General features: G+C 41.6%; 1 long non-coding RNA gene across 1 annotated transcript in view; it reads left to right on the top strand.

Moving 5' to 3' along the window:
* The first annotated feature begins 225 nt into the window (after positions 1–225).
* Positions 226–24,371, top strand: part of LOC122550460 — a 109,064-nt gene continuing 84,918 nt past the window's right edge. The window contains exon 1 of the long non-coding RNA XR_006311860.1: positions 226–318. This is a non-coding gene — a long non-coding RNA (uncharacterized LOC122550460). The remainder of the gene's footprint in view (positions 319–24,371) is intronic.

The following is a 24,371-nucleotide window of genomic DNA, read 5'->3' as shown; positions in this document are numbered from 1 at the left end:
AAAGACAATTTGACAGACCTGACTACAGTTTTACATCAAGAGTTAACATGAACTGAAAAAAATATTCTATTAACGTTTAGAAGAAGAAACACATAATTGCACTTAAATATCTGATGTAAATTAGAATGCAGTACAAGACCAGTCACTTTTTGAAGTTAAGTTTGAGGATGTGGTTACACTCGAGGAAGGAGGTGCAGAAGAAATTCATCCGGAAGTTCCCTGAGATGGAACATTTCAGCTACCAAGAGTGATGAATAAAATTGAATTGTTTTCTTTGGAGCAGAGACGTTTGAAGGGCTCCTGATAAGGATATACAAGGTAATGAGGGGCATGGATAAGGTGAACACAAAGTAGCTGTTCCCCTAAGTTGTCATGTCAAAAACAAGGCAAAATGAGGTTTAGAGGGAATTTGAGGAAATATCTTTTTATCCAGAGAATGGTGGGGGTCTGGAATGCAGTCCCTGGGAGGGCAGTTGAGATGGGAAACCTCACAACTATTAAAAATTGTTTGCATGAACATTGAAGTGTCGTAACATTCAAAGTTCTAGGCCTATTGCATGAAATTGGGACTGGTGTACGTAGCAATGTATTTTTGGTGGTACAGACGCGATGGGCCAGAGGCCTCTTTAACACTGTATAATTGAATGATTCTAAGTTGAGCACAAGCTGTATTTCATAGATTACTACAGCCCAGGAAGTGACAGGATCCTAAACTGTAAAAGGGAAAAAGTACCACCCTGTACGCCTGCATCAGTGCCTTGGGGGATTCAGTTGAAGAGAACAACAAACTTTAATAAGCTGATAAAATTTAACAGCATACATTTTGTGAAGCTTAATTTAACACTGATATGAGATTTTACATTGTATTTACAATGTGACATGCAACAGGAAATCAGCCTCACCCAACTCAGGTTCATAGCTCCTTGAAAAGTGGAGTCGCAGGTAGATAGGATAGTGAAGAAGGTGTTTGGTATGCTTTCCTTTATTGGTCAGAGTATAGGGTACAGGAGTTGGGAGGTCATGTTGCGGCTGTACAGGACATTGCTTAGGCTATTGTTGGAATATTGCATGCAATTCTGGTCTCCTTTCTATCGGAAAGATGTTGTGAAACTTGAAAGGGTTCAGAAAAGATTTACAAGAATGTTGCCAGGGTTGGAGGATCTAAGCTACAGGGAGAAGCTAAGCAGGCTGGGACTGTTTTCCCTGGAGCGTCGGAGGCTGAGGGGTGATCTTATAGAGGTTTACAAAATTATGAGGGGCATGGAGAGGATAAGTAGTCAAAGTCTTATCCCTGGGGTCGGGGAGTCCAGGACTAGAGGGCATAGATTTAGGGTGAGAGGGGAAAGATATAACAGAGACCTAAGGGGCAACTTTTTCACACAGAGGGTGGTACGTGTATGGAATGAGCTGCCAGACGATGTAGTGGAGGCTGGTACAATTGCAACATTTAAGAGGCATTTGGGTGGGTATATGAATAGGAAGGGTTTGGAGGGATATGGGCCGGGTGCTGGCAGGTGGGACTAGATTAGGTTGGGATATCTGATCGGCATAGATGGGTTGGACCGAAGGGTTTGATTCCATGCTGTACATCTCTATGACTCTATGACTCAAGAGTCTGGGGAAGTAAATAGTGATATCTTGGAAAGTGTCCATTATACAGAGAAAGAGGTGCTGGAGGTCTTTAAGTGCATAAAAGTAAATAAGGGTGATAGGAGTAGGGCAAAAAGTAGACATGGGATAGCTTTGGCAAATAGTTTATTTCTGCAGAAAACCTAGTTTGGCATTTCTCCTGATGTCTGTGCATTTTGTTTTCTTTGGTTAATGGGGGTATAGTGGATCACAGCACCAGGACCTGGGTTCAGTTCCACCTGTGGACAATTGTCTGTATGGAGGTTGCACATTCTCGACGTGTCTGTGCAGGTTTTGTTTAAGTGCTCCAGCTTCCTCCCATAGTCCAAAAGGCATGCAGGTTAGGTGGATTGGCCATGTTAAATTGCCCATAATGTGCAGGTTTGGCACATTAGCAATGGAAAATGCAGGGGAATAGGGATAGGGTCTGGGTAGGGTACTCTTTAGCAGGTTGGTGTAGACTTACTGGACCAAATGGCTTGCTTCCACACTGGAGAGATTCAGTGAGTAAACTAGCTGGTTTCCTGGTTAGCGTTAAACTGTGCTGTTCTAAGAAGTTGTCCTACATACACTTTGCCCAATGTTTGTCTGATTTATGCAGTCTATATTAAAAGTAAAAGTAAAATACTGCAGATGCTGGAAATCTGAAACAAAATCAGGACATGTTGAAGAACCCCAGGTCTGGAAGCATCTGTTGGATGAGAAACAGCCAATGTCTGGACGTTAGTAAGATTCTTCTTCAGCACGCAGGGCTTGAGATTTTGACCTTTCTTATTTGCACCTGTTATAAAGTTTTTTACTCTGTCCTTCAGTGTCCCTAACTCCCTACCCAAATGATTCTGCATCTTGACTTTCTAAACTAAGGTCACAAAACTAAATGTTATGCTTAATAAACAGAGCTACACCACCATGTTTTCCAAGCTTTCCTTCCTTCAAAAATAGCAAATAACATTGACAATCTAGGGGCCAGTCTGGTCATCTTGCAACCAACCATTCTCTGAAAGAGCTATAAGACCATACACATTAGTTTCGGTTTGTCCTACCAATACATTCATTTTCTGACGGAATTCTACATCTATTCCAAGTTACAGGCTTTACTTCTGTATTTTTGTTTCAATATTTCTAAATTTGTGACCTTATCTACTGGTGTGATCTTAAATTTGCACAACCTGACACATTCTGCGTTATCAATATCAACATTGTACACTATTCTGTTGTGTTGTATTTTCTATTTTATCCAATCATCCCTCAAGTGATTCCTTTCTCCCTTGGTTAGCTTAGTTTGCGAGATGGCTGAATGGTCTATGCTCAGCAAAGAGTTCTGTTTTATCCCTTACATTCCCGTATCAATGGTTTTCAGAAGAGGCACAATGTTCAACCCTTCCTTCATCTCTCCACCCCAGAGCCTCCCAGCCTCATTTCTGATGTAGGGCCTTTTGCCCAAAACATCGATTTTCCTGCTCCTCCGATGCTGCCTGACCTACCGTGCTTTTCTAGCACTACCTACAAGGGTGGTCCTCTGTGGAATTTGGACTTCTATCTTGAAACACTCAAAACCTTTTTTTCCAATTTCCCCTGGACCATGATCCCACCACTGAGCCCCTAGTCATTCTTTACAAGACTGTCACAGACCTTATTTTCTCTGGAGGTCTTTCCTCCACAACTTCCTACCTCTATCTAGTTCCCCAAACACTGCTGCCCCAGTAGATCCATTGTTTTTATTAGTTCAGAGGATTTGTGCACCACTGGCTCAGTCAGCACGTGTTAACCATCCCACCGAGCTCCAAGTATCAACACATTGCTATGGGTTGGGAGTCACCTGTAGACTAAGCCAGGTAGGGATAGGCAGATTTCCTTTCGTAATGGACTTCAGTAAAACGTTTTTTTAATATACCACAATGGTTACACAGTTACCCTTAGACTCGTTTGTTATTCTGTATTTTTAAATTTCAGGTAGGGATGGGCAGATTTCCTTTCGTAATGGACTTCAGTAAAACGTTTTTTTAATATACCAAGTATCAATGGTTACACAGTTACCTTTAGACTTGTTTGTTATTCTGTATTTTTAAATTGAAACTTCACCATCTGCCATGATGGAGTTCAAACCTACATCCTCAAAATTTTACCTGTGGCTCCGGATCACTAGTCCATTAGCACTCTAACTATGCCATCATCTCCTCCCTCGGTATGTTCATGCCTCAGTGAACGTTTTTCCTAATACCTTGACTAACTTTTCTCCCTCTTTTTCAGCCTCTTCCAGGATACATCTGTTATTCTTCTTGACACCCCATGGTATTCCAATAGTTTCTGGTTTCCTGGCTCTAACTACCTCATCTTCACCGTGTGTACCCAGTCCTTTTCCACCCCAATACATTATCAGGTTGATCTGAGCGCCTTCTTCAAGTGGAAGGCTGAACAATCCAGATCCAGCAGCACTCTCTTCCCATCCCAGCTGAAAATGATCTCTCATTCAACACTTCCTCCTTTGACTTGCCTCATTTCCCACAGTGGCTTTAGTTTTGGACCATTCCTTGTTCTTGAACTCCTCCACAACCTTTTCCAGAAATGGTGGCCCTCCCTCAGTTAACCAGCAATTAGACCGGATGTGGATCTCTAATGTTTTCTGTTAAGCTTAAGTGACTCTGTATTTTCTAAATTTCTCTTATTTGAATGGACTCTGGGGGAGATGCAGGGAGGTTGCATTAATTTCCTGAGTATTTTCCACATCAGCTATGCTGGAGATTCTGCATAACCCTGATACACACCTCCACTCTTTGCTGCTTCAATGACTGTCTGATCATCAGAATATCTGGGTCATTGTTTCTGAATGTTATCTCGCACTGAAGTTAAACTGACTGGTCTCTGCAGCTGCTGGGCTTACCCTTACATTTATTTTTAAATGTTGCAGTTTCCCAAACTTCTCGCACCACTGAGTCAAAAGAAGGTTAAATAATTATGGCCATGCACCTTCAATTTCCATTCACACTTCCTTCAGTTTGCTTGGATGCATGGTGTCTGGTCCCAGTATCTTATCAATCTGAATTACAATCTGCCTTATCAATTTGGACCTCTTCGAGACTAAATTAGCTCCAGCCACATGACCTGTTTCCTTGGCAAAGACAAGGAAAGTATTAATTTAATTCCTCAGCCATGTCTCTGTCTCCACGTATAAATCACCTTTGTGGTGTCAATTGTCCTTACCTTTTCTTTTTAACACCTTTTTTGTCCCGTAGAAGACTTTGAGATCCCTTATAAGCAAACAGCCAGTGTTTTACATAATCTCCCTCTCGACTTATTTGCTTTTTCACCTCCCTTCTGAACCTTCTATATTCATCCTGGTTCTCTTTTGTGTTCCATATCTGACAATTGTCTTAAGCATACTTTCATCTTTATCTTCGTGTCTGTCAATTTTCATCCAGCATGCTCTGGATTTGTTTGCACCAGCTTTGCATTTTGAGGGTGTGCAGCTCAATTGTGCTGGAACCATCTCCTCTGAAGGTAGCCTATTCTGCAGCTACTTTTCATGCCTGTCTATTTGGCTAAACTTTGTTCTTGCCACTTTTAAGTCAACACTCCCTGAATTGATCCTTATTCTGCATAGTCTTTTCCACAGTTATTCTAACCCTTATGATACAATCATTCCAGTTCTCCAAAATGTTACACCGACTGTCACCTGATCTACCCGTTCCAAGAGCCAAGGGCAGTCTTTCCTAGTCCCTGAAATATGAGGCAGTGCTGAGTCTGCTGTAAAAATACGGTGAGTTCAGAAAAGTTAGACTCTCAGAGCTAAGTAAAGAAGTCCAATTCTGCAGCCGAGGTTTAATTACCAAGACAAGAAACTTGTTTGCGAGTAGCAAGAGGCCTATTTGCATGCATTAGCAGGATACTACCCTTACCCTGTACTCCATTTACCTCCCACAAAGCCAGCACTCAGTCTTGCATGCAACATCTTCCCTCAATCATTCTCACCCACCGCAGTCTCCCAGATGACTCATCCTGCATGCCCTCTGTGATGCCATCTCACTCAGGACATCTCACCAACACTCACAGCTGTTCTAGTGAGTTTCATTTCATTGAACCCCCCACTGTCTCATTCCAGAACAAAATGTCCCAGAACAGGGGGCCAAAATGAGTGGTGAGGTGTCTGACACCAATTTCCTTACTATGTGGCTCACGGGGTGCATGTGCATGCACAATACTTTCCTAAAGGGGCTTGGCAATGCTGCTGGGTATGGTGCCAGTCCCAAAACTGTCACAAAGAAGGCTCCACTTCACAGTCACCATTGCTGTCTCAGAGGTCAGCAGGTTTGAAGGGCTGCTGTGCACCTGCAGCATTATCATTTGATATTGTCATTCCCTGCAATGTTATGGCATAGTAGCCACAAACTGTCCTACAAAGGCACATAGCTGGTATGGTTGACACTCTCTCACACATACAATCCCTTCTCTCACCCTAACCACTGCTTGACATCCACGCTACAATGGTTATCTGCCCGTAGTGATATCTTCTCTAACCACCCTCTCAAAGTCAGAGAGTCTTAGTTCAGCATAGTACAGTCCAACTTGTCCATGCCAACCCGATATCCCAACCTAATCTAGTCCTACCTGCCAGCACCCGGCCTATATCACTCTAAACCTTTCCTATTCATATACCCATCCAAAAGCCTTTTAAATGTTGCAATTATACTGGCTTTCATCACTTCCTCTGGCAGCTCATTCCACACAGGCACCACCCTCTGCATGAAAAAGTTGCCCCTTAGGTGTCTTTTATATTATTCCCCTCTCACCCTAAACCTATGCCCTCTTGTTCTGGACGCCAGGGAAAAGACTTTGTCTATTTATCCTATCCATGTCCCTCATGATTTTATAAACCTCTATAAGGTCACCCTTCAGCCTCCAACACTCCGGGGAAAACAGCCCCAGCCTACTCAACCTCTGCCTATAGATCAAATCCTCCAATCCTGGCAACATTCTTGTCAATCTTTTCTGAACCCTTTCAAGTTTCACAACATCCTTCCGATAGGAAGGAGACCAGAATTGCACACAATATTCCAAAAGCGGCCTAAGCAATGTCCTGTACAGCCGCAACATGACCTCCCAACTCCTGTACTCAATACTCTGGCCAATAGAGGAAAGCATATTAAACACCTTCTTCACTATCCTATCTACCTGCGACTCCACTTTCAAGGAGCTATGAACCTGACTCCAAGGTCTCTGTTCAGCAACATTCCCTAGGACCTTACCATTAAGTGTATAAATCCTGCTAAGATTTGCTTTCCCAAAATGCAGTGTTTCGCATTTATCTGAATTAAACTCCATCTGCCACTCCTCAGCCATTGGCCCATCTGGTCCAGATCCTGTTGTAATCTGAGGTAACCTTCTTCGCTGTCCACTAACACCTCTAATTTTGGTGTCATCTGCAAACTTACCAACTATATCTCTTATGCTCACATCCAAATCATTTATATAAATGATGAAAAATAGTGGACCCAGCACCGATCCTTGTGGCACTCCACTGGTCACAGACCTCCAGTGTGAAAAACAATCCTCCACCACCACCCTCTGTCTTCTACCTTTGAGCTAGTTCTGTATCCAAATGCTAGTTCTCCCTGTATTCAATGAGATCTAACCTTGCTAACCAGTCTCCCATGGGGAACCTTGTTGTACGCCTTACTGAAGTCCATACAGATCACATCTACCGCTCTGCCCTCATCAATCCTCTTTGTTATTTCTTCAAAAAGCTCAGTCAAGTTCATTAGACATACACAAAGCCATGTTGACTATCCCTAATCAGTCTTTGCCTTTCCAAATACATGTAAAACCTGTCCCTCAGGATTCCCTCCAACAACTTGCCCACCACCAACATCAGGTTCAATGGTCTATAGTTCCCTGGCTTGTCCTTACCACATTTCTTAAATAGTGGCACCACATTAGCCAACCTCCAGTCTTCTGGCACCTCACTTGTGACTATCAATGATACAATAGCTCAGCAAGAGACCCAGCAAACACTTCCCTAGCTTCTCACAGAATTCTAGGGTGCACCTGATAAGGTCTGAGGGATTTATCCACTTTTATGCATTTCATGACATCCAGCACTTCCTCCTCTGTAATATGGACATTTTTCAAGATATCACCATCCATTTCCCTACATTCTACATCTTCCATGTCTCTTTCCACAGTGAACACTGATGCAAAATGCTTATTTAGTATCTTGCCCATCTCCTGCGGCTCCATACATAGGCTGCCTTGGTGATCTCTGAGGGTCCCTATTCTCTCCCTAGTTACCCTTTTGTCCTTAATGTATTTGTAAAAACTATTTGGATTCTCGTTAACTCTATTTGCCAAATCTATCTCATGTCCCCTTTTTGCCCTCCTGATTTCCCTCTTAATTATACTCCTACTGCCTTTATACTCTTGTAAAGATTCACTCGATCTATCCTGTCAATACCTGACATATACTTCCTCCTTTTTCTTAATTAAACCCTCAATTTCTCTAGACATCCAGCATTCCCTACACCTACCAGCCTTTCCTTTCACCCTAACAGGAATATACAGTGTTGGGTCTGGGTGGGTTGCTCTTCTTCAGGTTGGTATGGACTTGATTGGCTGAATGGCCTGCTTCCACAATGTAGGGGGGTTCAAGGACTTTAATACATTCCTTTATGTTGCCTGAGTCTTTTCTCAAAATTTCGTTTTGCTTCTCTTATTTGCTTTTTCACTTTCCTTCAGAATCTTCATATTCCTCTTGATATTCTCAACTGTATTAACAATCTGATACCTGTCATAAGCACACTCTCTTTTTCTTCTTCATCTTATTTTCTCTCTCCTTAGTAACCAGGAACTTCAGCCTCAACTGGGAAATGCAGGACAAACAAATGTAATGTCCCTTGTCTGTACTTGAATCATCTCCTCTGTGACTATTGTTCACCGTTCACCTAATGGTAAGATTCTTGGGAGTGCAGATGAGCAGAGAGATCTCGGTGTCCATGTACACAGATCCCTGAAAGTTGCCACCCAGATTGACAGGGTTGTTAAGAAGGCATACAGTGTTTTGGCCTTTATTAATAGAGGGATTGGGTTCCGGAACCAGGAGGTTATGCTGCAGCTGTACAAAGCTCTGATACGGCCACACTTGGAGTATTGTGTACAGTTTTGGTCACCGCATTATAAGAAGGATGTGGAAGCTTTGGAAAGGGTGCAGAGGAGATTTACTCGGATGTTGCCTGGTATGGAAGGAATGTCTTACAATGAAAGGCTGAGGGACTTGAGGCTGTTCTCATTAGAGAGAAGAAGGTTGAGAGGTGACTTAATAGAGACATACAAGATAATCAGAGGGTAAGATAGGCTCTCCCTGTCCACCCTTTTTCCAAGTATGGGAAAGGCAAACACGAGGGGACACAACTTTAAAGTGAGGGGAGATAGGTATAAGACAGATGTCAGAGGTAATTTCTTTACTCAGAGAGTAGTAAGGGGATGGAATGCTTTGCCTGCAACGGTAGTAGATTCACCAAGTTTAAGTGCATTTAAGTCGTCATTGGACAGGCATGTGGATGTACATGGAGTAGTGTAGGTGGGATGGGCTTCAGATTAGTATGACAGGTTGGCGCAACATCGAGGGCCGAAGGGCCTGTGCTGTGCTGTAATGTTCTTTGTCCAATGTTCAGTTTCTTTCTTCTAAGGGAATTGCAGAGAAAAGTCTTTATCCAAAGAAATTTGAATTTGTGACTTACTACCATGGGGAGTAAGAGAGGTGAAAATTGTGGATGTATTTACGGGAAAGCAGTTCTTCATATGAGTGAGGAATGAAAGAATGAATGATTTTATTATGATGTGTATTTTACAGTAAGAATACAACAAAATACAGTGAAAAGCTTTCATTTGTTGCCACGTTTTCTGCCATTTTGAATAACTTAAAAATAAGAAAAAAATATATAGCTTAAAGAAGGCAAAGCGTAGAAGCGAAATAGGTTTAGATTTGGAAAGATGCAAGGATTCTATGTTTCAGATACAGGAACGTGCACTTGCTGGGCCAAATGGCCAGTTTCTGTGCATATAGATCGTACATATTACATAATAACTGAAAGAACAAGGAAATCCATTGTAAAAAGCAAAACATTGTGGAACTGGAAATCTGAAATAAAAACAGAAAGTGCTGGAAAACTCAGCAGCTATGGGAACATCCAGGGAGAGAGAATTAACATTTCAAAATTCATATAGCTATTCTTTGGCATCTTCAGTTCTGTCCCTGTTTACTAAACCAAGGAACCTGCTAAACCTTTGCAACTTGTCAGTTATGAAGAATATCCACATTAGTTTAAAAACATTGACTCCATACCTCTATCTTCAGCTATCATAGAACCCGGTTTGTTTTCCCAACAATTTCTGCATGTTGGCTCAGTGATTAAATTAGATTAGATTAGATTCCCTACAGTATGGAAACAGGCCCTTCGGCCCAACAAGTCCACACTGACCCTCCAAAGAGTAACCCACCCTGATCCATTCCCCTACATTTACCCCTGACTAATGTACCTAACACTACAGGCAACTTTCACATGGCCAATTCACCTGACCTGAATATCTTTGGATTGTGGGAGGAAACCAGAGCACCTGGAGGAAACCCACGGAGACACGGGGAGAATGTGCAAACTGGGGTTTGCATTGCTGCCCCACAGCACCAGGGACCTGGGTTTAATTCCAGCCTCAGATGACTATGATTGTGCTCTGGTATCCCCTCACATTCCAAAGTGTACAGTTTAGGTGGATTGGCCACGTTAAATTGCTCAGTGTTTAGGAATGTGCAGACTAGGTGGATTAGCCATGAGAAATGCAGGTTTACAGGGCTAGGATTGTGGGACACTCTTTGGAGGCTTGATGTGGACCCAATGGGCCAAATGGCCTGTATCTACACTGTAGGGATTCTATGATATATGTGACTGCTGTTATAGGGCCAATGATAAATAACATTTGCTTCAACTGCCATGACATTGCATGGCCACTTGAGGGCTCTGGGGGCTGATGAACATCCAAAGTTTATAAATCACACAACACCAGGTTATAGTCCAACAGGTTTAATTGGAAGCACACCAGCTTTCGGAGTGACGCTCCTTCATCAGGTGATTGTGGAGGGCTCGATCGTAACACAGAATTTATAGCAAAAATTTGCAGTGTGATGTAACTGAAATTATATATTGAAAAATTGATTGTCTGTTAAGCCTTTCATCTGTTAGAATACAGCGATAGTTTCACTTCTTTCATGTGTAAATCACAAAACCCTTTATTTAAAGTTGCATTCTCGGGTTAGCTGTTAACAATGGTGATAGCTAGATAGCTTGAAGGTGTTAGCCCCTTGTCTTCTGTCTATGACCTGATGTTTAGATTAGATTAGAATTAATCTAAACATCAGGTCATAGACAGAGAACACAGGGGGCCAACACCTTCAACATATTGTCTAGCTATCACCATTGTATGTCTCTAGATGATTTTAGCAGTTCAGAGGTAGCCAGACACCTGCTGTAATTTTGGGTCACAGCCTGTCAAAGGACAGGTACACAATTGAACAGATAGTGAGTCACTCTAATAGGAAATCTTTAACATTTGAATTCCCAAAACTCCCAAACACTATGATAAGTCGGTAAAATAGAATACTTTACTTTTGAGTTTCTTATACATCTCCATAGTGATGAAGTTTAAGGCTCACCACATCTTTGGCAAGGGAAGAAGGGGAGTCCTTCAAATTAACTACATCCAGTACAGGAATTGAACCCACACTGTTAGTATCACTGCACATCACAAACTAACTGTCAAATGTACAGAGCTAACTAACTCCCCAGAACATGTGAATGAGTGAGGCCCTTGACCTCATCATGCCAGTAAAAGCACATTGAAACAGCTGCCCCACTACTTTCATTCATTCTCCTGCTTTATCCCCATCGCCTAAAATGCTTTTACATTTCAAACATATATTTAATTTCTTTTCAAGCCTTATGCTTGAATCTGCTTCCACCACCATCTCAGGCAATGCATTCAAACCTTAACATGATAGTATATACATGGACTTCAGTGAAGCCTTTGATAAGGTTCCACACAGTAAGCTCTTGGAGAAAATGCAGAGGCATGGAATTGAGGGTGATTTAGTAGTTTGGATTAGAAACTTTCTTTCTGAAAGTAGACAGCATGTGGTAGTTGATGGAAAATATTCAGTCTGGACTTTTTAGAAATGACTTAGACGCAGGCATAGGTGAATGGATTAGTAAATTTGCAGACGACACTAAAGTTGGTGGAGTAGTGAACAGTTAGGAAGAATGTTACAGGTTGCAGGGGCACTTAGATAAACTGCAGAATTGGGCTGAGAGGTGGCAAATGGAGTTAAATGCAGCTAAATGTGAGGTGATGCACTTTGGGAAGAATAACAGGAAGGCAGAGTACAGGGTCAATGGAAAGATTCCTGGTAGTGTGGATGTGCAAAGGGATCTTGGAGTCCATGTACATAGATCCCTGAAAGTTGCCACCCAGGTTGATAGTGCTGTTAAAAAGGCAATCTATGTGTTAGGTTTCATTTGTAGAGGGATTGAGTTCTGGAGCCGCAATATCATGCAGCAACTAGACAAAACACTAGTGTGGCCACACTTGGAATATTGTGTACAGTTCTGGTCGCCATATTTCTGGAAGGATGTGGAAGCATTGGAAAAGGTGCAGAGGAGATTTACCAGGATGTTACCTGGTCTAGAGGGAAGGTCTTATGAGGAAAGGCTGAGATGTAGGTCTGTTCTCATTGGAAAGAAGAAGGCCAAGACAGAATTTGATAGAGACATACAAGATAATCAGAGGATTAGATAGGGTAGACAGTGAAAGTCTTTTTCTGAGGATGATGACGTCAGCTTGTACGAGGGGGCATAACTATAAAACTGAGGGGTGATAGATTTAAGAAAGATGTCAGAGACAGGTTCTTTATTCAGAGTGGTAACGGCATGAAATGCCCTACCTGCTAATGTAGTCAACTCAGCCACATTAGGGAGATTTAAACAATCCTTAGATAAGCACATGGATGATGATGGGATAGTGTAGGGGGACGAGCTGAGAATAGTTCACAGGTTGGTGCAACATCAAGGGCCTGTTCTGTGCTGTATTGTTCTATGTTCTAGTACAGACTCGATGGCAAGAAGGGCCTCTACTATACTATTTAATTTTATAATTTATGGTAATGGCTTGCTACATATTTTTCTCCTGTGTGCAGTCATTGGCTCTTTTGCTAAACACTTTAATACCGGCTCCCCCAGTTCCTAACTTTTGTGCCATTGGAAAATGCTTCATCTTATGTATCCTGTGAGGTAAGTTGCTTTCAGACCTGTTGGAATTCTTCTTTCTGTCTTTTGTGCAATTTTTATTCTGCTTTTTATCTCCAGTATCCACAGTACTTTCTTCCTGCTTTGCAGGATTTTCTTCCTTTATCTATCTTTGTCATCACACTGCCTCATGATTAAAATGGTTGGACTCAAACTGTGATGTTCTCAATGGGTAGGTGATCATGATTTTATATAATTTTTTTTCTTCTTTTTTTCATGTCATGTGTGTGCAGGTGTCGGACATAGTAAAAAACAAGTGTGTAAATCTTTCTTTATTTATATTTCACCACCAGGAAGAAAGGAAACACCCAAATGACCAGTGACAAGGAGTGCCCTTCTCAGAGGGCAATGCTGTGTGATCAAACAGTGAAGGGGAGGGCAGGGATTAAATCAAAATAGAGTTGGAGGGGAAAATAATACACTCCACTCCCTGTGGTGCCCACCTTTCCCTGAAAATCTTGAGGGTGTTGGTGATCGTGATTTTATATGATTGGGAGCAGGCTCCTCCCAGTCATTAATATCAACTATTAATAGAACTTTGATGTAGCCAGGAGAGAAACCTTTTTGAGAGAAGGACAGGACTGGCAGCTCAATGTTCCAGGATTTAAATGTTTCAGGCATGACGGAGAGTGGAAAGTTTTTAAAGGAGATGTGAAAGGCAAGTTTTTTTTAAGAAAAGGGGTAGTAGGTGTTTGGAATGTATTGATAGGACAGGTGGTAGAACTGATATATTTAAGGTGCATTTAGACCATAAGGCAGGGAATAGAGGAATACAGACCACTTGCAGGCAGATGGGATTAGTTGAGATTGGTTTCATGGTTGGCACAGGCGTGGTGGACCTTCTGTGCCATACTGTTCTGTGTTCTCATGCTGCCACTCATCTAGGAGAAGTGCAGCCTATCTTGGATCACTTTTTTTGTCCTTTCCTGAATATTGAAGTATTGAGAAAACAGGACCTGGTCAGTGAAATTTGTTTTTCAAACATCTAGACACAGTATCCTCTCCATCCTTCACAGCTGATTTTTGCAGGAGCTTTGTCTGGATGCTTCTGGAACCTGCTTTAAGAAGGACACTAACATTTGATCGATGGTCCTCCCATTGACGTGGAAGAATATTGCAGAGGTGTTGCTGGTAGAACTTCTCTTGCGCTTACTGTCCCGGTATCACTGTGGTACAGGACTGTGTGATAACAACAATTGCTCTGTAAATTTACTAGTTTGTTGGTTGTGGAGGTATTTGTTGTCAATCAATCCCTGTCATTCATTGAAGAAGAATGAATTTGCACAACTTCTTCAGTGTTGGGCGTTTTTTATGAATGTTGACCCTGCAAGAGATGTGACTGCCCAAGTATGATAACTGCTCACCACATTCCAGAGTCACTCCTTCAACATGGACACAAAGTTTGGATGGGTACATGAGTAGGAAAGGTTTAGAGGGATATGGAGAAAGTGAGATCTGCAGATGCTGGAGATCAGAGTCGAGAGTGTTTGCTGGAAAAGCAAGCAGCATCCAAGGATCAGGAGAATCGACGTTTCAGGCCGGAGCCCTTCATCAGGAATTCATTAGAGGAATATGGGTCAAGTGCTGACAGATGGGACTAGTTTAGGATACCTGGTCAGCATGGATGAGTTCGACTGAAAGGTCTGTTTCCATGCTGTACATCTCTATGACTCTGCAACTGAAACAAAAACAGAAATTGCTGGAAAAGCTCTGCAGGTCTGGCAGCATCTGTGGAGAGAAATCAGAGTTAACATTTTGGGTCCAGTGACCCTTTCTCAGAACCCAGACCTGAAACATTAACTCTGATTTCTCTCCACAAATAATGCCAGGTCTGTTGAGCTTTTTCAGCAATTTGTTTTTGTTTCTGATTTACAGCATCCGCAGTATATTTTACTGACTGGGTGTGGGTTAAAAAATGATCTTAGGCTTGGTATCATTTAAAGACAGGCTGTGTCTTTTGTTTGTAGTATTGAAGAGGTTGAGAGTGGCTTATAAATTTGATGCATAGTGGACAATTACACTGCAGTCATCTGTGTACTTTGGGCACAACAGGAAGGGATGGAATTAAGAATGCAGTATTGAACACATGTTCAGTTCACAGCCTTTTGCTATGTGATTGTCCATTTCCATTGTGCATCTTCCTGTAGTCACTTCTAAGCAGACTCTATGATCTCAGATTACTTAGGAACAAATGAGGTAAAAATTGGTAGTACTGAGGAACAATATCAATACTTTTATGTTGGATAGCGTTGGAAGTGTATTAGTGTCCTAGTCATAGAGTCATAAAGATGTACAGCACGGAAACAGACCCTTCAGTCCAACCCATCCATGCTGACCAGGTATCCCAACCCAATCTCGTCCCACCTGCCACCTGCCGGCCCATATCCTTCCAAACCCTTCCTATTCATATACCCATAGAATTGCAACATTTAAGAGGCATTTGGATCAGCCTCCACCACTTCCTCTGGCAGCTCATTCCATGCATGTACCACCTCTGTGTGAAAAGGTTGCCCATTAGGTCTCTGTTATATCTTTCCCCTCTCACCCTAAACCTATGCCCTCTAGTTCTGGACACCCCAACCCCAGGGAAAAAACTGTCTATTTACCCTATCCATGCCCCTCATAATTTTGTAAACCTGTATAACCTCAGCCTCTGATGCTCCAGGGAAAACAGCCCCAGCCTGTTCAGCCTCTCCCTTTGGCTCAAATCCTCCAACCCTGGCAACATCCTTGTAAATCTTTTCTGACCCTTTCAAGTTTCACAACATCTTTCTGATAGGAAGGAGACCAGAATTGCACGCAATATTCCAACAGTGGCCTAACTAATGTCCTGTATAGCTGCAATATGACCTCCCAACTCCTGTACTCAATACTCTGATCAATAAAGGAAAGCATACCAAACACCACCTTCGCTATCGTATCTACCTGCGATTCCACTTTCAAGGAGCTATGAATCTGCACTCCAACGACTTCGTTCAGCAACACTTCCTAGGACCTTACCATTCAGTGTATAAGTCCTACTAAGATTTGCTTTCCCAAAATTTGCTTTCCCTTTCATTTATCTGAATTTAAACTCCATCTGCCACTTCTCAGCCCATTGGCCCATCTGGTCAAGATCCTGTGTTATCTGAGGGAACCCTCTTTGTTGTCCACTACACCTCCAATTTTGGTGTCATCTGCAAACTTACTAACTATATCCCTTCTGCTTGCATCCAAATTATTTATGTAAATGACAAAAAGTAGAGGACCCAGCACAGATCCTTGTGGCAGTCCACTGGTCACAGGCCTCTAGTATGAAAACAACCCTCCACCACCACCCTCTGTCTTCTACCTTTCAGCCAGTTCTGTATCCAAATAACTAGTTCTCCCTATATTCCGTGAGATCTAACCTTGCTAATCAGTCTCCTATGGGGAACCTTGTCAAACGCCTTACTGAAGTCCATATAGACTACATCTACTGCTCTGCCCCCATCAATCCTCTTTGTTATTACTTCAAAAAACTCAATCAAGTTTGTGAGACATGATTTCCCATGCACAAAGCCATGTTGACTATCCCTAATCAGTCCTTGCCTTTCCAAATACATGTACATCCTGTCCCTCAGGAATCCCTCCAACAACTTGCCCACTACCGAGGTCAGGTTCACTGGTCTATAGTTCCCTGGCTTGTCCTTACCACCCTTCTCAAACAGTGGCAACACATTTGCCAACCTCCAGTCTTCCGGCACCTCACCTGTGACTATCCATGATACAAATATCTCAGCAAGGGGCCCAGCAATCACTTCTGTAGCTTCCCACAGAGTTCTCAGGTACACCTGATCAGGTCCTGGGGATTTATACAACTTTCCCCATTTCAAGACATCCAGCACTTCCTCCTCTGTAATCTGGACATTTTGCAAGATGTCACCATCTATTTCCCTATAGTCTATATCTTCCATATCCTTTTCCACAGTAAATACTGATGCAAAATACTCATTTAGTATCTCCCCCATTTTCTGTGGCTCCACACGAAGGCTGCCTTGCTGATCTTTGAGGGGCCCTATTCTCTCCCTAGTTACCCTTTTGTCCTTCCATTTCAGCTGAGGGAGCTGAAAAATAAGTGGTCACCTGCCTCCAAAAAATTGGGAACATCTGAAATATGATCAATTCCAATTCCTGCCCGAAATAAAACTAAGAGGTGTCATCATCATCAAGGTTTGGACTTATGATTTTCATACATGTCTGCCATTTTCATCATGACAAAGAGGCTCATTGCCACGGTAATAATCTGGGCCATGGTTTCGGTCCAGATTCCAGAATAGTCAGTTGCTTTAACTCTCCAACTCCAGACAGCTGGGTTCAAAATGTGAAGCCTTGTAGTCAGGCTAAATGGGTTAATTTCTAATCTGCAATCTACTGATAGAGTTAGGTATGAATTAATTATATAATTAAATGAAGGCTGTCTGTCATTGCTTGAAATGAATTGTGCTCTGTGTTCGTTCACTGTTTGGCTCAATTTAATCAGATATTCATTGAAGCGAACGATCTATTTCACATGTTTCCTATTCAAGTGACCACAATTCTTTGAGATACAACTAATTGAGAAGACAATTATTATGAGGTACAGATAAGAAATGTTAAAGAATTAGACTTTTAATATATCCATTTCATCATTAAAACCAATTGACAGTAAATACATAAGCAACGATATTTATACATCTAAACACTGCTCATAAACAAAGATGCAGAATGTTAATTCGTCTAATTTAAAAGGTTCATGCTCCACCAGTCTCCCTTTTGCCTGCAACACTTTTCATCAGGCAAACCTCCCCACCTGCCTCAACAGTAACAATTATACCACCCACTTTCCTCTCCTGTAACTCCTGCCCCTCTCTCTCATATCAGGAGGAGAAAGCTCACATTCAATTGGAAAAGTCAAGATGGATCCTTTCAATGAAGATATCCTGATTCTGACCAGCCAGAATAGCTGAGTTGCTGTGACCAAGCCTCTGGACTGGCAACAGACACTGCCCTTGATTGACTGTGCAGGGGCCCTCTGTCTAAAGGTGATTTGTCTTGACTTGACTGAGAACTGCTAATTACTGTGACAAGCCTCCTAACATTGTGCCTGCTCCAAATGCCAAGGCAATACAGCATTTATGTGAGCCTGGTAGCTGACCAAGGGGGAGAGTACAAATGGGCAAGTCAGTGCAAGGAAGGCATGTTGTGAACATCGGGGTTGGTTCAGGGTGAGTGGTGTATCAGCAAGTTGACAGCGAGAGCTGTAGCCTGGTTCACTCCAAGAGCTGGGTGTGTCCCTGAGTGTAAACTGTCCTTGCTGCAGCATTGATATGCAGACAAATTATTTACAAGGATTGGAGATGTGCCATGAGGGTTAGAACATAGAACAGTACACCACAGAACAGGCCCTTCAGCCCATGATGTTGCGCTGACCATTGATCCTCATGTATGCACCCTCAAATTTCTGTGACCATATGCATGTCCAGCAGTCTCTTAAATGTCCCCAGTGACCTTGCTTCCACAACTGCTGCTGGCTACACATTCCATGCTCTCTCAACTCTGTGTAAAGAACCCGCCTCTGACATCCCCTCTATACTTTCCTCCAACCAGCCACATCCTTCTTATCATAGGGCGACCAGAACTGGACGCAGTATTCCAAGTGCGGTCTAACCAAAGTTTTATAGAGCTGCAACAAGATCTCACGACTCTTAAACTAATCCCCCTGTTGGCGAAAGCCAAAACACCATATGCTTTCTTAACAACCCTGTCCACTTGAGTGGCCATTTTAAGGGATGTATGTACCTGCACACCAAGATCCCTTTGTTCCTCCACACTGCCAAGAATCCTATCCTTAATCCTGTACTCAGTTTTCAAATTTGACCTTCCAAAATGCATCACCTCACATTTATCCAGGTTGAACTCCATCTGCCACCTCCCCGCCCATCTCTGCATCCTGTCAATGTCCCGCTGCAGCCTACAACAGCCCTCTATACTGTCAATGGCACCTCCAACGTTTGTGTCATCTGCAAACTTGCTGAACCATTCTTCAATCCCTTGACACATTCGGATGCTAATGTCCGGGGGTGTGGGACATTGTGTGTGTGGCTGCTGGTGATGGAGTGCCTTCTGAGATGTTGCCACCCGGTTTTCAAATGGAGATCCTTTGGACAAAACAGTGAGCCGAAGTAGCTAGGTATCTGCTGTGATTTCTATGTCAAGAATTCTCAATGTCTAGTTTGTTTGGCACATTTGATAAGATAGGAAGCTGAATATTATTGAGATAAGTTGTGACGTCAATGAGGTGCTTGATGAGCAATAATCCTCCTAATTGGCAACTTACAGCTGCCTAACATGAAACTTGCCTCACTACTTCTCAAATGCGTAGAGATGCAATGAGTTGTTTCCAGCAATAAGATAGCCCTCATCAGGCATCTTGTCCAATTCAGCCGCAAAACATGCCATAGGCCATGTTGCTTAGACTCATGTAGGCTTCTGCTCAAAGTCTTAGGAATTTTCATTCTTAACAATTCAAGACATAGTTTTTAATTTTTTCAAACCTTCTTTCAAGAATTGCGAAATTGGAACTTGAAAACAAGATTTTTGTAGTGATTTTCACAGCTGGACATCACTGAGTTTTTAGAAGAATACACAGATGATGGATAAAGTCTGATATTGGCATCATCACCTGTTTAGTAGGACGTCATAGTCTTTTTTTTCTACTTTCCATATCTTTACATTTCCTTTCCAGGTAGTCCACAATCTGTTTATTATGAGCTAATGATTCAGCAATACTTAAAGTTTACGGAAAGTGACAGACCTCATACAATCCATCAGACAGCTGAACATTCCAAAATTTGTCTCATCTTGTGCAGTGCTCACTTGTCCTCCATGAATTGGAAACGACTCTTTGAATTTCTTTTTCGGTTTGATTTCACTTGGGTCAAGAGATAACTGTGGCTGCTTCACCACCAGGGGGTAATCTTCCATCGCTGTTATGCTACATTGATAATCTATAAAATTAACAACAGAGCATTGAGTGAAACCAAAACAGAATACAGCCTCTTCAATTAATGAATTGTAGGATGGGAACGCTGTGCATTGGAGTATGGGATGTTGTTCTCTTTGGTACCTTAGCGTCATCATGTTCTGCTCTGCAGTAACTGGTGTAGGTTACAAGATTACCATTGGGTATATTAAAGTGAGGTTTTCTTCAGATCAGTGAAATTTCAGTGCCCAATGAGATGAGGATGTTTAGTGGCAAAGTGAACCAAGCACCTTTGTCAACTTTTTGAGGTTGTCGAGTCTGGCTCATTATGTACGTTCAAAGCCGCGATCGGCAGGTTTTTAATTAGTAAGGGAACTAAGGATCATGGGGAAAGGCTGTCAAGTGAATATGAAGATTTTCAATCAGTCATGATCTCACAGAATGGTGGAGCAGATCCAATGGCTGAATGGCCTCTTCTGCTCCTACATCTAATTATTACCTTATTGTCCCTTATGAAAAATTGACAATAATCCAGAATATCTTTGTTACTTGTGAACACCTCATTTAGAGTCATAGACTTATACAGCACGGAAACAGGCCCTCCGGTCTCCACAACCTGCTGAACATCATTTCTAACTAAGCTACTTCTGACGAGCTCATAGCTGTAAAATGGTGCAGTTGCAAGGAAGCACTGAACAATAAATATTACTTCCGTCATTAGCTTTAGTTGTGCACTCTACATCCTCATGACCCTCTGCATACAAATATTTCCCCTGTTACTTCTCCAAAATCTCTTCTATCTAATCTTATTGACAATCAGGTCTTGTTATTAGAGATATCTCAATGATGTCTACTCTAACCATTTCTTCTCAATTTTAGTTGTCTTTATTAAAACACTCTGCAATCTAGAAGTTTGATCATGCTGATGTTTTGATCACATGACATACAATCATATGGTTTTTACATGTATGATTACATCTACCTTTAAGTTGCCGAAGTTGAGTATCTACGATCTAGGGGTTTGTGTCAGCAGCTGCTGGAGGTTGTACAGTATTAGATGTAAGTAAATGTGTGTCAGTAGTAGCAATTGGGAGATTACCATTGCACTCATAATTTTCTGTCCATTCATTTTAGTGGTCGGAGAAACAAATCACAAAGACATGTACTTATAAAACATCTTTCATAGCCACCAAACACTCAAAGCATTTCAGAATGAATACTTTTTTTTAGTGTATTCACTTTCGTAATGTAGGAAACGGCACAACCATTTTGTGCACTTTAACATCACATAAACAGCAATGCGATAGTGACCAAGCTGTTTTGTGATTTGGAGATGCTGGTGTTGGACTGGGGTGTACAAAGTTAAAAATCACACAACACCAGGTTATAGTCCAACAAGTTTAATTGGAAGCTCTCTAGCTTTCGGAGCGCTGCTGCTTCACAATCACCTGATGAAGGAGCGTCGCTCCGAAAGCTAGAGAGCTTCCAATTAAACCTGTTGGACTATAACCTGGTGTTGTGTGATTTTAAAAAAATCTGTTTTATGACACTGATTGAGGGCTTAAATATTGATTGGGACACTGGAGATAACTTCCTTACTTTTCTTTGAAATGGTGTCATAGTATCTTTTACATCGACCAGAGCACGTGTTTAAGACCTGGAGCTCAACTGATGGAAGCGTTCCTGACAGGAAGGCACTCCCTTAGTATTGCACTGACTTGTCGCTCTACAGTTTGTGCTTGAGCTTTGAAGTGGAATGTGAACTGACAATTTTCTGATTCAGAGGTCAGAATTCCAGCAACTTAATCAGATGCAATGATCTTGCGCTTCTGGGAGATCAGTTTTCCACAGCAACTTGCATTCAGAAAATCCACTTTAAAGAACTAAATCCATTTTGTTCATTTTATAAACAAGGGATGTAAAATCAGATGGATAGTTAGAAAGTTCTGCCATGAAAAGGAGTGTAGAGGTTGGAGATAAGTCATGCCATCAGGTTGCTGTCACATTTGAAGCCACTTTCATTATTATGACACAAATCTATTGTCAAGATATTCAATACAGACAAATAGATGTAAAATATTGCATGTGTAGAGAATATTAGGCATGTACATAATATGTGGAAATTAGCTTGAAACATGCCACGACATAGTTGCTCAATGATTAGCACTGCTGCCTCACAGCACCAGGACCCAGGTTCTATTTCACCCTCTGCTGATTGTCTGTCTGTGTGGAGTTTGCACATTTTTCCCATGTCTGCATGGGTTTCTTCCGGGTGCTCTGGTTTCCTCCCACTATCTAAAGATGTGCAGGCTAGGTGGATTAGCCACAGGAAATGCAGGGTTGCAGGGATAGGATAGGTCTGTGTGGGATGCTCTTTAGAGGGTCAGTGTGGATTTGATGGGCCAAATAGCCTGCTTCCACACTGTAGGGAATCTATGTAAAAATATTCAATGGGATAAGCATAGTGGGTATATCTACACAAGCAAACTGCCATAGTTCAAGAGGACAACTCATTGTCACCTTCTGAAGGGCATCTAGCAATTGGCGGTATTCATTGGCCCAGCCAAAGATGCCCATATGAATTTTAAGAAAAAGTTCCTCAAAGGCTACGTCTTCTTCCAAGCTTTTGGTGAATTGCCCTAAAATCACCTCATGTGGCCTCGTTTCGGATTGGTTTGATGGTCCCACTGTGGAATGATTTCCCAGCTTAAAAGCACTTATTAAATGTCAGTTTATTTAGTTCTAATACTAAACACCGCTTGCATGCAAAATATGTGGTAAACCTTTTCTCATGTTTTTGCATCTTCTTAAAGACTTTAGGGAAAAATCTTCATGTCTTTGTTACTTTTGAAGAAAATAGATTTTCCAAAGAATTTATGTTGATGCCAGTATTCCATTACCTTACCTGGACTTTTATTGCTGTTTGCTACTAAATATTTCAGCTGAGGATAAGTGTCTTGAACTTCCTGCAGTGCATGGATAAATTCCTCACATTTTTTGTCTCCTTTTCCTAAGATGAGGTCGAGGAGATCTGTAATCCTTTTAACAGGGTTCTGCTGATATTTAAGTGCCTGATATTCATGTAGGAAAAGCATTTCCTTTGAGTCGATTTTCTGCAAAATGTAGTCAGGATCACTGGACAGACAATCAATTAATTCACACTTCTTGGATTTTAGCTCACGTTTAGCCATATCCTTGTTGGGCAAAATATCAATTTTGAACCAGTTTTCAGACCTAAAATAAATGGAATAGTGATAAAAAATATTTTAAAATTACATATCTTAATGACCATGTTAATTAGTAATATTTCAATTTGTGCTGACTCATGGAATAATGGAGTATGGTTGCTAACACACTGTTCCCATCAAAATGGTAGCATTATCAAACATTTGTTTTCGTAATAAGTACAGCTGCATGTTTATAATGTTACTAGTATTTATAAGCACATAGTCTATTAATATATTACTTATGACAAAGGACACACAAAATAAATGTATACATTCTTGATTTATCTTTTTATACAGCTAATGTAATTGTACACAAATGTAAACTAATTTCATGAGTGATTACACCTTAACCTCTTACCCTTGGTTGTTCAGTGAAGTCCATAATTATTTCTGACAGTAAAATGCAAAATCAGAGATTTTGTAGAATTTTTCAAATACTTGTGATCAGGTGACAAGAACTGCAAACATCTGCCTTCCAGAATGATATCTGAATTGGCTGACTGAAGTTTATCAGAGATAAAGAATCATCACTCGTCAAAACACCTTTAGGGGGAGCTTGGGAGATTCTGGGGATTGAAAAAAAACAACCTTTTAACCTTTTTTTTAAAAAAATAGATATTAGATGCAACAATAAAAAACAAACATTGAAAAGTTCCATGAATTGTGAAGGGGATGTTGTGAAGGAAATATTGTGAATTTATTGTGTGTGCAGCCATAGAAACCAGCAGTATTGCAATTGCACACATAATTCACTTGATTAAGAGTCATAGAATCATAGAGATATACAGCATGGAAACAGACCCTTCGGTCCAACCCATCCATGCCGACCCAATCTAGACCCACCTGCCACCTCCCGGCCCATATCCCTCCAAACCTTTCCTATTCATATACCCATCCAAATGGCTCTTAAATGTTGCAATTGTACTGGCCTCCACCACGTCCTCTGGCAGCTCATTCCATACACGTATCACCCTCTGGGTGAAAAGGTTGCCCATTAGGTCTCTTTTATATCTGTCCCCTCTCACCCTAAACCTATGCCCTCTAGTTCTGGACTCCTCCACACCAGGGAAAAGACTTTGCCTATTTACCCTATCCATGCCTCTCATCATTTTGTAAACCTGTGTAAGGTCACCCTTCAGCCTCTGATGCTCCAGAGAAAACAGCCCCAGCCTGTTCAGCCTCTTCCTATAG

The sequence above is a fragment of the Chiloscyllium plagiosum genome, chromosome 6 (assembly GCF_004010195.1).
Source record: "Chiloscyllium plagiosum isolate BGI_BamShark_2017 chromosome 6, ASM401019v2, whole genome shotgun sequence".
NCBI lineage: Eukaryota > Metazoa > Chordata > Chondrichthyes > Orectolobiformes > Hemiscylliidae > Chiloscyllium > Chiloscyllium plagiosum.
The sequence above is the reverse complement of the archived record's forward strand: the minus strand, read 5'-3'. Positions and strand labels throughout refer to the sequence as shown.